Consider the following 13,676-nt stretch of genomic DNA (forward strand, 5'->3'; position numbering starts at 1 on the left):
AGTTTAAAGGAGGTTCTGCTGTATCCCAGTTCTGCCAGCGATTAGTGACCTGGGAGATGCCAACCAAAGTAGTGCTGGCTTTTCAGGAAGTGATAGTGCGGTCCTTCAGGAATCCTGAGCACCTAGGGCCTTTGAGTATTATTGGAAAAGCATTGTTCTTTTTACAAATGGGAAATTTTCCTTTTACAAACTGACCTCCTGCCATTGCCAAGCCCTTCCCACTTGCTTCCTCCAGAAATGGTCTACCTTGTCACCCCTTGACACTGCTACCCAGCTTGGGCACAGGACTCCTGCCTACTAGACCCCTTTGTAAATGTAGTGAGCCCTGGCAAAGGGTAAGAGGAAAAGGCTGCAGCTTCAGAGGCTTTGTGATGTAGCTCTTATCCAGCACGGGCTCAAGTGGCCACGAGTATCTGGAGCAAAATAAGGGTTTATTTGCAGGATGCCAAGCAAGGCAGTGGGAGACGAGTCTCAGATCCACTCCATCTTGGCCGTTAGGTTAGGGTGTTACAAAGTGGAAGAACAGAGAAGCTGGGATTAATCATCATCTTGTGACGTTTCTATAACAGTTCTTAATCGTAATTTCAGGAGTCAGGATGTCTCTGGTTTACAATTCTCCGACCAGCTGATCCATGGCTTGGAGGTTTGTTAGTTCATCTTGCTCTACAGAAACAACCCAAGTCTTTGATGATGATCTCTGTAATAGCAACTTTGGTATATTAACAATGTCATAGATAACAGCAGCCTTAGTCATCTGACTCTGCTCAGTTAGTGCTCAGTTAGCACAGGATTGAGGTCAGAGGGGACAAGAAAGGATTGAGGTTTTGGATAGAGAGATTAATTATAAGCTCTGTAAGGGAACTCAATTTTAGATGGACTCAGTTTCATAGCCAGTGGCCAAGTCTTTGACCCGAAACCTGCCTAGGGTGCCCATGTCTTCATGAAAGGCTTTGCCTGGCGCAGAAAAGCCTTGCAGCTGATAAGCCTGGTGTAGTCCCTATCCTGCCTTTTTTCCACCAGTTTCCCTCACCCACTTCACCTTTCCTCATTGGCTTGGGCAGATGGCCCAGTTTGTCAGCAACCAAACCAGAGACATGGGCTGAGCTGACTCACTGAGGAACAATACTTCCTTCCAGAGAAGATTCGCCATTCATTTAGACACTGGAGCAATTATTTTCTGGCTGACAGTTGTAATTACTTTCTACTGCAGGTAGGCAACTGTTCCAGAAGCCGCACTAATAGGATTACTGATTTCTGAAGGGCTTTTGGAACAAGTAATTTTCAAATAGTCAGCGCAGCATGTTCAATGAACTTTCCACCCAGGATAAATTCCTGCCTCTGTGGCTCCTCACGGCAGGCAAGATGTGGGTTCTTGGATGGGGCTCTTTGGAATTGCAGGAGCATTTTTCTTCCAGGATCCTTTGTTTAGAAATGGGACTTGAGCAAATCATACTTGGAGATACTTCATGAGTTTGCACCAAATCATTCTTCTAATTTTTAATTACTCTGGGAGTTAGCATTAAATTATACCAACCAACTAACCAAACTTTTTAGCAGGATAAATCACTTTCCCAGTCATGGTATCCCATGGTAACTTCTCCCTCCATTCTACCCATGTCTGAAGGAAAGTTAAGGGAAAAATAAACCCAAAGGGTCTTTTAGTCAAGGTTTCTAACAAAATTACCAACTGCTGCAGGCTGTAGATAATGATTTTGCAACAAGGGTCTCTATTGGATAAGAAAAAGCCCTTTGAATGCTGGGAGTTAGCATTAAATTATACCAACCAACTAACCAAACTTTTTAGCAGGATAAATCACTTTCCCAGTCATGGTATCCCATGGTAACTTCTCCCTCCATTCTACCCATGTCTGAAGGAAAGTTAAGGGAAAAATAAACCCAAAGGGTCTTTTAGTCAAGGTTTCTAACAAAATTACCAACTGCTGCAGGCTGTAGATAATGATTTTGCAACAAGGGTCTCTATTTGATAAGAAAAAGCCCTTTGAATGCTCATCAGCATTTAACCCCACCAGCTGATTTTACCTTTAACAGAGTTTAAAAAGCACATCCGTGGTCTGTTGGGAGAACAGTTCCTTGTACTGAGAAGTCACTGGAGGCATTTTTTTGCTGGCGTTATTGTTGTTATGATTACTTAAACATTCCCGCCTCCTGCATTGCCATCCACGAATCAGCTGCACTCCGGTTTGCAATGGGCTCTGCCTGTTCCCTTTGTGTCCATGAGTTGGCCCATCCTGGCACCTGCCCAGGAGAAGGAGCAAATGCAAAATTACATGACTTGGGAGAAGACTGGGCCTAAATTAAGTCTAGAATCACGAGAAAAGACAGTTCTGCTTTGAAAGAGACGAGGACACTGAGCTGTTGAGAATTGAAGGTGGATGAACTCTTTAGACTAAGGATCTGGAGACTGTTTCTTTTCCAGCTTTACTGAAAGACAACTGGCATATAATATACGTGGGTTTGAGGTGTACAAGATGATAACACACATTCATATTATGAAATTTTTACCACAGTAAGGTTAGTTAATCACCTCATATAACTACCATTTGTGTGTGTGTGGTGACAACATCTAAGACCTCTCTTAGTAACTTTCAGATACATAATACAGTGCTGTAAACTATAATCACTGTGCTGCACAGTAGATCCCTAGGACTTATTCATATTATGATTGAAAGTTTATACCCTTTGACCAACATCTATCTCATCCCCACCCAACACCCCAGTTCCTGGCAACAACCAATCTACTGTCTGTTTCTATAAGCTGGGCTTTTTTAGATTCCACGTGTAAGTGAGATCTTACTGTGTTTGTCTTTCTGTGTGGAGACTATTTTTTAGACTTTCTGACATATGGTCAATGCATAGAGACTTGTTAAGAAAATCTCCTACAGGCAATTTGTGCTATCGGTTTGGTTTATCGACGTGCGAACTCTAAAGTAGAGTCTGGGATCCCCAGAGAAGGAATTGTAACCCCACAGCAAACTTCCTTTGCAGCCCTTAGAAATCAAAAGTCTTCGTCTGTAGTTAGAGAAGTTGAAAGTGTGCCAGATAGCTGTCCTCAAAGCCTGAAAAATGCTTAGCTGAAAATCGCAAATAGGTTTAAGAAAACATTTACCATTTAATTTTGCACAATCTTTAGTACCACCACAACCTTTGCCAGTCACTCTAGTGGGGGCACTAAAGTCACCCTCAACTGCAGAACCCCAGCTCTAAAACATCAGGGGAGCAGAGTTTGTGAATTGAGAGCATATGAGTCAAAGTGCCAGTTTGGAATCAGACAGAACTAGTCTCAAATCCCACTCTACCACTTCCTACCTGTATACAATTATATCTACCTTTCAAGGGTGGAGGTGATGAGATAATGTATGTGAACCACTTAGTGCTGTGGCCAGCACATAGTAAATGCTCAATAAACTGTGATTAATACATTAATTATGCCAGTGAATCATGCTTCCTTCACTGACATACACCATTAATAATTTTCAAAGGGTGCACCCTTTGCTACCCTCCTCTACGCAAGAGCCAACATTCTGGGCATTGAGGAAGATTCTAAAGTATCCATGAGACCTATGCGATCACAAAAGGTCAGTGTGGTCACTTGTCACAAAGTGTGCTCAGTGGGGCTCAGCCCCAGATCACCAACAGCGCAATTTATAAAACTGGCTTCTGGGCCCCGCAGAAGGCAGGCTGTATTGGTCAGGACTGGCCAGGCTATGCTGCAGTAACAGACACACACTAGAAGCTCAGAGGTTTAACCTTGAAAGGTTTATTTCTCACTCATGCAAAGTCCACTGTGGCTCCGAGGGTCCTCCAGGGCACCTTGTTTTCAGCAGGGGCTCAGGAACGCAGGCTGTTTCTGGTGGTTCCACCATGGAGACAAGGCCTCTTACTGTGGATGCAGCAGGTGAAGAAGACAGTCAGCGACTCCTGGCACATCGACTTACAGTCTGTTGGCCAGAAGCTGTCACATGATCTCATCCACTGCCAGGGGCTGAGAAAAAGGGTGAGGAAGGTGGGTACTTGGTAAACATGAAATGTCTCTGACTCACTCACTGACTCACTCTCTGGGGGTGGGGCTTAGGGCTCTGCATTTTCAAACTCCGCAGATGATATCATTCAAAGTTAGCCATTACAGGGCTGCGATTATCTACTGCTGCCAATATTCCTTTATAGGATAAATAATTTGAAATAATGGAAATGAGAGAGTGTCTCTGTCAATATAATAATTAAAATGAGGGTCTAAGAGTCTAAAACATTAGACTGTTTTCTAGCTGTTAATGCAAGTATTCGCTCTTAGGTATAGACGCCTCTCAAATGTGTTTCTGGCACAGTATCTGCTCTGCCTTCAGACAGATACTCAGCCAAGTCTCACAAGTGCCTCAAATTGTTTGTTCATCTGTACCAAATCTGTCGCCTTGTACCAATACCCACCCTCCCTGACAACTTGCAAGGCTTTTTGTGATTTGGAAGTCTTCCTTGGCCCTTTTCTTTTCTTTTACTCCTCAAAGCCAGGCTGCAGGACCTCTTTACCACATATTGTATCTGTCCTCATCTCTCTTCCTCCACTGCTACTCCCTTTATCCAAGGTCCCACCATCACTCACCTAGTCTCCCTGTCCAGCTCCTCTCTCCTCTTTCTCCCATATTGCCGTCAGGGTGATGAATTCCCTTTCATGATAAACATGTCCTCATTTTTTATGACTCAGCAAGACTCCTCTCCTCTAGAAGCCTTTTCTGAGCTTACTCTTTTCCCCGCCACTGTGCCACAACACACTTCTCTCATGCAGCTATAGTTTGCGTTCACCTGTATAGATGACTTGCTCTCCGCTACACAGCAAGTCCCAGAAGGCAGACAGCACGTTTGTCTCTCTCAGGACTGTATCCTCATAGTCAGCACGTAGTAGGAACGAAGAAAGAGAGGAATGGGGGTGGGGAGCTGCATGGTGCCTGGCACCTCGTAGGCACTGTATAAAATTTGTTGAATGAAAGAATAAGTGAATATCCAACCATCCGCCTCCACTTAGTTATCTCAAGTAGCCGTTAAAGAGTTTCATCAAACCCAGAGTAATCAACTAATTAAAACTGACTATTCATCTACATGGCTAACGGCACTTTTTCTTTAGGAGACTTGATGAGCAAATCCATCTTCACTGGAAGCCATGTGCTGCAGCTATGATCAAAGATGGAAATAAGAGGTGGAGCGAATCACCATGTTCAAGGGGTCTGAGTAATCTCGTTTTGCAGGAGAGCTCCATTTTAACTTGCAGAAAAACAATTTTGAGTAAAGCCAAGTGAATTAAAAATAAATTGCATGAGTGAACTAATTCCCAGTTCAAGAAGAGCCGACTACTGACAGTGATATCATTTTTCTTAATTCACAATATAATCCGCAAATATTTAGGGGAGCTAAAATGGTGGTGTTAATATTTCTTATAGTCCTGTGTATCTCCAACAGTATTTATCCACACATAATAAAAATAAGCCAGAAATATACTCAGATTGTATTTCTAGGAACACGTTTGTGAGTCATTTACACATTATACATGTCTTGTGTCTTAAATCATATTAAATTTTATTACAAAACTTTGGGGTATTTTAGTCTATTTTCTCACCTCTAAGTCTGTTCTTTCATATTTTTAAGGCAAGACTTAGCACCTCTACCCACTGAAATTTCCCCAAAATGACCCCCAGAAAGGAGACTCTACAGAAGAGGGTAATGTTCTGATATGTAGACATAAAGAGATGAAGAGAGATCAATGAATTAGAAATAGTACATGGAAAATATTAACTTCTTTAAAAATAATTTTTAAAAATAAATGAAATATTTAGAAACCATAGACAATCAAAAATAATCAAACTAAAGCAGTCATAATCCCCCAAAGCAGATAACTACTAATTTTTTTTTTATAAACAACAAAAAATTATTTCTCACAGTTCTGGAGGCTGCAAAGTCCAAGACAAAGGTACTGGCAGCTTTGGTGTCTTGTGAGGACTTGCTTCCTGGCTCATAGACAGTCCCTTCTAGTTGTAACCTCACATGGTGGAAAGGTGAATTTTTTTTGATTTATCTGAAATATCATGTGATGTATAATGGAGGGTAGAAATCAAACTTTATTTTCTTCCTAAATACAAGTTAGCCAGTTGTCTCAACTTGTATAACTGGGTAAAGGCTTAGAAGAAGTTAATTTCCATTTAAACAAACCAAGACTACAGCACATGCCGTGTCCTCCTCAAAGCCCAGAATTTTAGATTTCTGCTTTCCAGAGTGAGGTGTCTGTCTGTCCTCCTGGACACCCAGCGACACAGGTGTTGGCAGCTCCTCCTGAGATCCTCTGCTTTTGCCACATTTCCAAACTCTCTTGGTTCTCTGACTGAAGGGAACATACAGCATGGTTGCCCATGTTGCCTACCCTGTCTCCAGCACCCCCACTGGCTCTTTTGAGAGTCTGGGAAGACTACTCAAGCTAGAACAGGGAGTTCTGTCACCTGCTGAGGGAACAGTGGGGGCAGAAAGGGAGCGCCACATTTTCCAAAACTTTGAGTGCATATGCCCAGGATACCACTTCTTTGAATCTAACCTAAAGAAACACTTTCACATATGGACAAAAATACAAGGGTAACAGCGACCACCCCAGCATTGTCAATTATTGCAAAAGACATCAATATGAAATTGGTTACATAATGATACATCTATATTACAGAATATTTTGCAGTGATTAAAAAGACTAAGAGGGAGGAAGGGAAAAGAGAAAGACTTCAAAAGCACTAAATGAAAAACTGAATCAGAATAATAAGTATGATATGATCTTGCTAATATAAAGAAGTCTCATAAATGTGTGTATATGTATATATAACATATACTGTATATATAATGTAATATAAATATATAAAATATGTGTATATGTATAAATATATAAAATAGACACATATAAATATATGTAATATGTAGTATATATTTAGGATATTTAGGTACATGTACCCAGAAAAGATTTTGAAAAGATGCCAATTCCACTTAGGAAATCACAAATGGAACTAGTAGAGGGAGTGCTGGGAAGAGAGATACTTTTTTTTGAGAGGGAAGGTAATTAAGTTTATTTGTTTATTTGTTTATTTAATGGAGGTACTGGGGATTGAACCCAGAACCCTGTGCATGCTAAGCATGCACTCTACCACTGAGCTATACCCTCCACCCAAGAGATACTTTTTCTTCCTCTTGCTCTAAATATTTCTGTATTTTAAAAAATCTTTTACAATAGGAATATTTTCAGGAAATGCTTATGCAATATTTTCAAAAAGACAAACATAAAAATATAAAAAAGGAAGACTTTCATTGAAATCCTAAGCTCATTCATGCCAGTATGAACTAGTATGTTCCTGAGTTGCCTGCCAGCAGGGCTCACTATCAGCAGTGTCAAGGCCAAGCAGGTGCAGCTGAAGGCCAGCCCACAAATGCATATTCAGGACACAAAGCTTAACCTGGGAAATGCAGAAGGAACTACAGGAGAACAGGAAAACAGAGGAGTCTCAGGAATGCTTATATAAAGAACCAGTTAAACCCAGAATTAAAAAAACAGAAGCCAGAAATGATGAATACAACAAAATGAATCATCACCACAATGGGGAGAACTTGACAGACTTCATTCTGGGTTGGACTAAACTAGACCACAGCATGAAAAAAATTACAAAAATGTTTAACGACCGTAGAAGAAAAACACAAAAAGTGTGCCTTGAAGTGACTGAAAATGAGAAAGTTTTATTCTTTTATTGAAGTACAGAATATATATATTCTTTTTCAGGTTCTTTTCCATTATAGGTTATTACAAGATATTGGATGTAGTTCCCTGTGCTCTGTTTCCCTGTTTTATACATAGTAGCTTGTACCTGCTAATCCCAAACTCCTAATGTATCCCTTCTCCCTTTCCCCCTTTGGTAACCATAAGTTTGTTTTTTATGTCTGTGAGACTGTTTCTATTTTGTAAATAAGTTCATTTGTATCATTTTTTTAGATTCCACATATAAGTGATATCATATGATACTTGTCTTTCTCTGTCTGACTTAACTTCACTTAGTATAATAATCTCTAGGTCCATCCATGTTGCTGCAAATGGTATTTCATTCTTTTTATGGCCAAATAATATTTCATTACATTACTTGATCTCCTTTATCCATTCATCTGTCTACATCTTTATCCATTCATCTGTTGATGGACATTTAGGTTGCTTCCAAGTCTTGGCTATTGTAAATAGTGTTTCTAGGAACATTGATGTGCATGTGTTTTTTGAACTAAGTTTTCATCTTTTCTGGATATATGTCCAGTAGTGGGATTGCTGGATTATATGAAAGTTTTATTCTTAGTTTTTTAGGAACTTCCATACTGTTTTCCATGGTGACTACACCCATTTACATTCCCACCAACAGTGTAGGAGGGATATACTGGGTATAAAGTTTTATTTTTTAAAAGTGGAAGTGATTATCTATTTTGCCCCTGTGGCATATCTTATGATGTGTTGATTTGATTACCAAACTGATTTACTAAAGACTTGACCTTTGGGTCCTCCTATATTATAGCAGCTGCCAGGCTAGATTCTATCAAACAGAAGTAAAAAGCACCTGCCCTGGCCTGCAGCATCAGCCCAGTTCCAAGGGTCATCTGAGAGAGGACTGGTGTGAGGGGAGCCCCAGAAAGGGAAGACGGTAGGTTCCGCTATCTGTCAGGTGTCATAGAAGAGCACTCCAAGGGCCCCTGCTCCTCAGATGCTGATTCCTGTTGATGGAGGAAGTACACAGGAGGGAGGGGAGCACAGAAGCCGTGATTATGAGAAAAACACCACTGCCACCACCACCACCATCTTTTACAGATCTTTTCCTAGAAAACATCACTTTATTTCCCGCTTCCCACCCTACCCCTACCCAGGGGTGAGAAAAGGTAAAAAATGATTTTCTTTGACACTTGAAATGTATTAAACTATCGAGACACTGACAGTTTGCTCCTCTTCTATGCAGCAGGTTGAGGCAGCAATAAACCTAAGGAGAGAGATCCTGACAGTTGAGAACACTCACAGGTGAGGTGGTTCTGTGCAATTCCACACCCCTGCTGTTATCCCTCAGAGGACAAAATCCTAGAGTCCTGTTAAGTGAGAGAGCATCTCTTCTTCTAAGGCCGTTTTCTCTATTCTCCTCTTGCTGCATGCCTTCAGTTACCCTTCTCTCACTCAAATATTTAATCTTTACCCCTCAATTGCAACTTTTAGCATGCTGAAGTCCCTCCTACTGAAAAAACACCAGCCAAAAACAAACAAAAAATACCAGCCACCCTCTCCTGTTCTGGACTAAATTTTGTTCCCCCAAAATGCATATATTAAAGCCCTAACCCCCAATGAGATGGTATTTGGAGATGGGACCTTTGGAAGGGGACTAACTTTAGAGGAGGTGGGGCCCTTATGATAAGACTAGTGCCCTTAAACGAAGAGACGCCAGAAAACTTAACCTCTCTCTCACTTCCCACCATGCAAGGACACAGTGGAAAGACGACCACTACAAGCCACAAAGAGAGCTCGCACAAGAAATCAACCACACTGACACCATGATCTTAGACTTTCCACCTCCACACTGTGAGAAAATAAATGCCTGTCATTTAAGCCCCCTCCATCTATGGCACTTTGTTACAGCAGCCTGAGCTAAGACAGCCCTACGCTCCACTTCCAGCAACCATTTCCTCCAGTTTCACAGCCAACCTTCTGGAAAGCGGCCATGTCTGTACAAACTGTCCTGATTACCTTCCTCTCACCCTTCAAGCCCCTCCAGACTGGCTGCCTCCCATTTCACCACACTAAAGCATCTTTCCGTAAGGTTACCAATCACTTCCATGTTGCTACATCCAATGGACATTCTTTGGATCTCTCAGCTGTATCTGACCACTTCCTCTTCCCCTGGCTTCTGTGAAGCCACACTCTCCTGGTTGTCCTTTTCTCTCTCTGGCTGCTCTGCCTCAATCTCCTTTGTGGGCCCATTTTCTGCTCTTGCCCTAGACCCTCTTCCCTTTTCTCTGTAGGTGCTCTCATCCAGCGTGCACGCCTTCCATTATCACTTACACGCCAATGATTCTAGTTTTCATCTTCAGCTGGGACCTTTCCTCTAAGCTTCAGGTCTCCCAATGCTTACCTGACAATTCCACGAGGAGCACCCCAAGCCTCGCATCTCCAAACTGAGCTCATTTTGCCCCTAACCTGGTTCGTGCTCAGTGCCCCCTACATGCATTTAGGCAAATGAGTCAGAAATCTAGAAACAGATCATCCCTGACCATTCCTTCCTCCGTGCCACATCCAGTTTATCATCAAGGCTCACTAATTTTACTTCCTATGACCAATTCCCTCTATGTCCCCTCCTCTCTCACCTGCTCTATTGCAGGAGCTTCCTAACCAGCACACCTGCCTCCATTCTTGCTGTCATGAACTCATTCTGCATACTGTAGCCAGGGTGATTTTTTTTCAAAGAGCAAATCTGATCACATCTTATTCCTGCTGAAATTCACCAGTAACATTTCATTGTTTTTACATTATGACCAAAATTCCTAATGTAGGCCTAATTACTAATCTTTACTTCTGTTTTAGCTTTCTCTCACACGTGTGCCCCCTCCCTCTCTACTCCAGAGAAGCCATGCTTCCTTCCACCAAAGGACCATGGCATGTGCTATTTCCCCCACCTAGAACACTCCTCCTCTCTTCCTTGTCTTGTTATGGGTTGAATTGTGGCCCCCAAAAAGATATGTGGAAGTTCTAACCCCTAGTAGCTCAGAATGTGATCCTGTTGCAAGACAGGGTATTTACATAGGTAATCAAGTTAAAATGAGGTAAGTAGGGTGGGTCCTAATTCAAGATGACTGATGTTCTTATTACAGAGAGACCATTTGGGCACAGAGACAGACACGTACAGAGGGAAGGTAACGTGAAGACACAAAGAGAGAAGACAGCCATGTACCTCAAGTGGTGCATCTACGAGCCAAGGAACCCCCAGGGTCGCCAGCAAACACCAGAAGCTAGAAGAGGCAAGGAAGTACTCCCCTATAGAGCCCTCAGAGAGAACACGGCCCTGCTGAAACCTTGACTTCGGACTTAGAGCCTCCAGAACTATGAGACAGTACATTTCTGATGTTTTCAGCAACCAAATTTTTGCTACTTTATTATGGCAGTCCTGGGAGACCAATCCATCCTACCGTCCATTCCTTTTGTTTTGTTAGCTCCCACTCAGCTCAGTCAAACTTTCTCAGGGAATCTCTCCTGGGCCTCCTGGCTAAGTCCTCTACGACATCCACACAGCACTGTTCTCCTCTTTGTGGCACCGACCACAGTTATAACTTGACATTCACTTGGATGATTATTTGACAGGGTCTCTCATTCAACTACAAAGTCCATGACAGTAGACACTGAGTGTTTCTCTAGCTTACTGTGGTGCGCCTGTGTACCTGACACATGACACATACTGGAGCTCTATAAATATTAGCTGAATAAATGAATGAGAGAAAGTGGTAGGAGGGGTGTGCTGGAGATGAGACCAGAGGCTAAGACCTTAAAAGACATGCTGGGAGATAGTTTAACATGATGTAATTTCCAGAAGGGCCCCCGGTACCTCTGCTGTCAGCTGGTGCTATCACTCCATAAGAAGAACGGTTTGAAATGCACATATCCCTGAGAGAGAGAAGACATTAACTTAAATTTACATTAACATATTAATAACATCCTTTCCAGAATGTAAGTTTGTGGAGAGGGTGTGTCATGGAGAACACTAAATCAAGACTGAATGTCTGAACATGGAAGCTGTGACTTGATGGGAATCAGGGTGAATGGTGTAAAAAATAACCTTTCTTATGTCACAGCTGCTAAGGGTCAGCTTACCATTGGTCAGAAGCAACCTGCAAGGGTCAACAAGACTCCTTCCCAGGGAACTCTTAACACAGCGCTTCACCAACACTCAGCAGGCAGAGCACCCAGGGAACTGTTTCTTCTTCAGCTAGACGCATGCTAGGGGACGGTAAGAGGACATGTGGCTGGCACCCACCCAAAAGGGAAGAATTATGCCCTTGGGTTCTGATTGCAAGTTTCTTCTGCTGGAATTAAAATAGAAAAATCTTCACTACTGATCAACATCCAGATCCCACAAGGTACAGGCCACCACGCATGGCCAGTTAACAAAGGACAGTCATCTTTTTGGGGAGATCAAACTTCAAAGCCCAATAGTGACAGGAAATGATCCTCACATTTTATTAAAAAGGACTTGCTGAAGATCAGCAGAAATAGTGGAGAAACTCGAGGTGGATAATTGCTTTCATAAAGCACTTTAAGAATTGCAAGAGTTCAAATTTTTTTCTCTACTGTCAACATGCCTTTAATGGCAACAAAAAGGGAAACAGATTTTTATTCATTACCTCACCTCAGGGTATATTTCCAGAATATTGATTAAACACCCCCCAGAGTCCCTCCCATTCATACTTTCTGAAATTAAGGTTAATTATATAAAAGACTAGTCTAAAGTTTACTAAAATCTTAGCCTTTTAGAGTAGGAAGGGATCTCTGAGTATATCTGGTACAATTCTCTAGTGAAAAAATACATTCTACAAAATCTCCAACAGTGACCTTGACTTACTCTTGAATTTTCACAGGAACAATGACCTAGCTTTTTTTCTTTTTTTTAAAATATGTCTTATTACATGGAATGCTAAAAAACCAGTTGGCGCTATTTAAATTTTACACTGGTACCTTATTTTCCAAAAATAATTCCCCAAAGAAAAAGATTTTAATCGTATATATAAGCAAAAGGCACAAAATTGGCAATTATTTTATTTTTGGATTTATGGCCACTGAAATATTCCTGTGGCAGGAGTGAAATTAAACTAAACTTTGAAATTTAACTGATAGCCATACACTTAAGTTTCAACATGTAAATTACACATTTGCATTCTTTCCCCGAAACCAAGTTTAAGCATTAGGAATTATTTCAGTCTACCTTTTTTAGTGGTACTTGAACTTCACAAGGTACGTGAGGTATCTTTCCTACAGTGACTCATATTTGTGAACAATTTCATTTCTATAAAATAGATTGTTGGCACATGGTATAGTCATTTCATTTTACAATGAAAGTATATTTCAAGAGTAAAAGAAAATGCAGATGATTCAGAAATTTTGAAACATGAACTGATCAACTGGAAGTAAAAAAGCCAAAAGCTTTCTCAAATATGTTTTAAGTAAACTATTAGAGTCAGACTGGAAAGAAAATTTTAACTTTGACCAGAATTTTAAGACATTTTAACTATTTGTAAAATCTTATAATATATAACCAAAATAAACAGAAATATATGGAGATCAGTCTTCTGATTGGGCTCAATGTGGAAATAACACATTACACTGTTTCCTAAAAGTCACTAATAGGACTTAGTCAAAAAAAGAGAAGAGAAAATTCTAAGGAAAAGGGATCTAGTAATTAAGCATTTACCTTCCACGGGGGAGCAGGAAGAAGATAATCTCAGCCAGTATCTCTATTCAGCAAAAGAGGAAGCTCCGAGGAGCTAAATGATTTGGCTACATCTCCCCTACAGTTCTCTACGATTGATAGCGCTGCGATCAGTTCTAAGGATCTGTTGTAAGGATCCATACTGATGAAAACTGGTTATAG

At 41.2% G+C, this 13,676-nt stretch overlaps 1 long non-coding RNA gene across 1 annotated transcript; it reads right to left on the bottom strand.

The window, feature by feature from the left end:
• Positions 1 to 414: 414 nt before the first annotated feature.
• LOC116281014 (uncharacterized) lies at positions 415 to 3,477 on the bottom strand. The gene is made up of 3 exons (XR_012074023.1): positions 3,348 to 3,477; positions 2,041 to 2,256; positions 415 to 663 (listed from the first exon to the last, which is right to left on the bottom strand). It is a non-coding gene; the product is annotated as an uncharacterized lncRNA (long non-coding RNA).
• Positions 3,478 to 13,676: the final 10,199 nt, after the last annotated feature.

The sequence above is a fragment of the Vicugna pacos genome, chromosome 6 (assembly GCF_048564905.1).
Source record: "Vicugna pacos chromosome 6, VicPac4, whole genome shotgun sequence".
NCBI lineage: Eukaryota > Metazoa > Chordata > Mammalia > Artiodactyla > Camelidae > Vicugna > Vicugna pacos.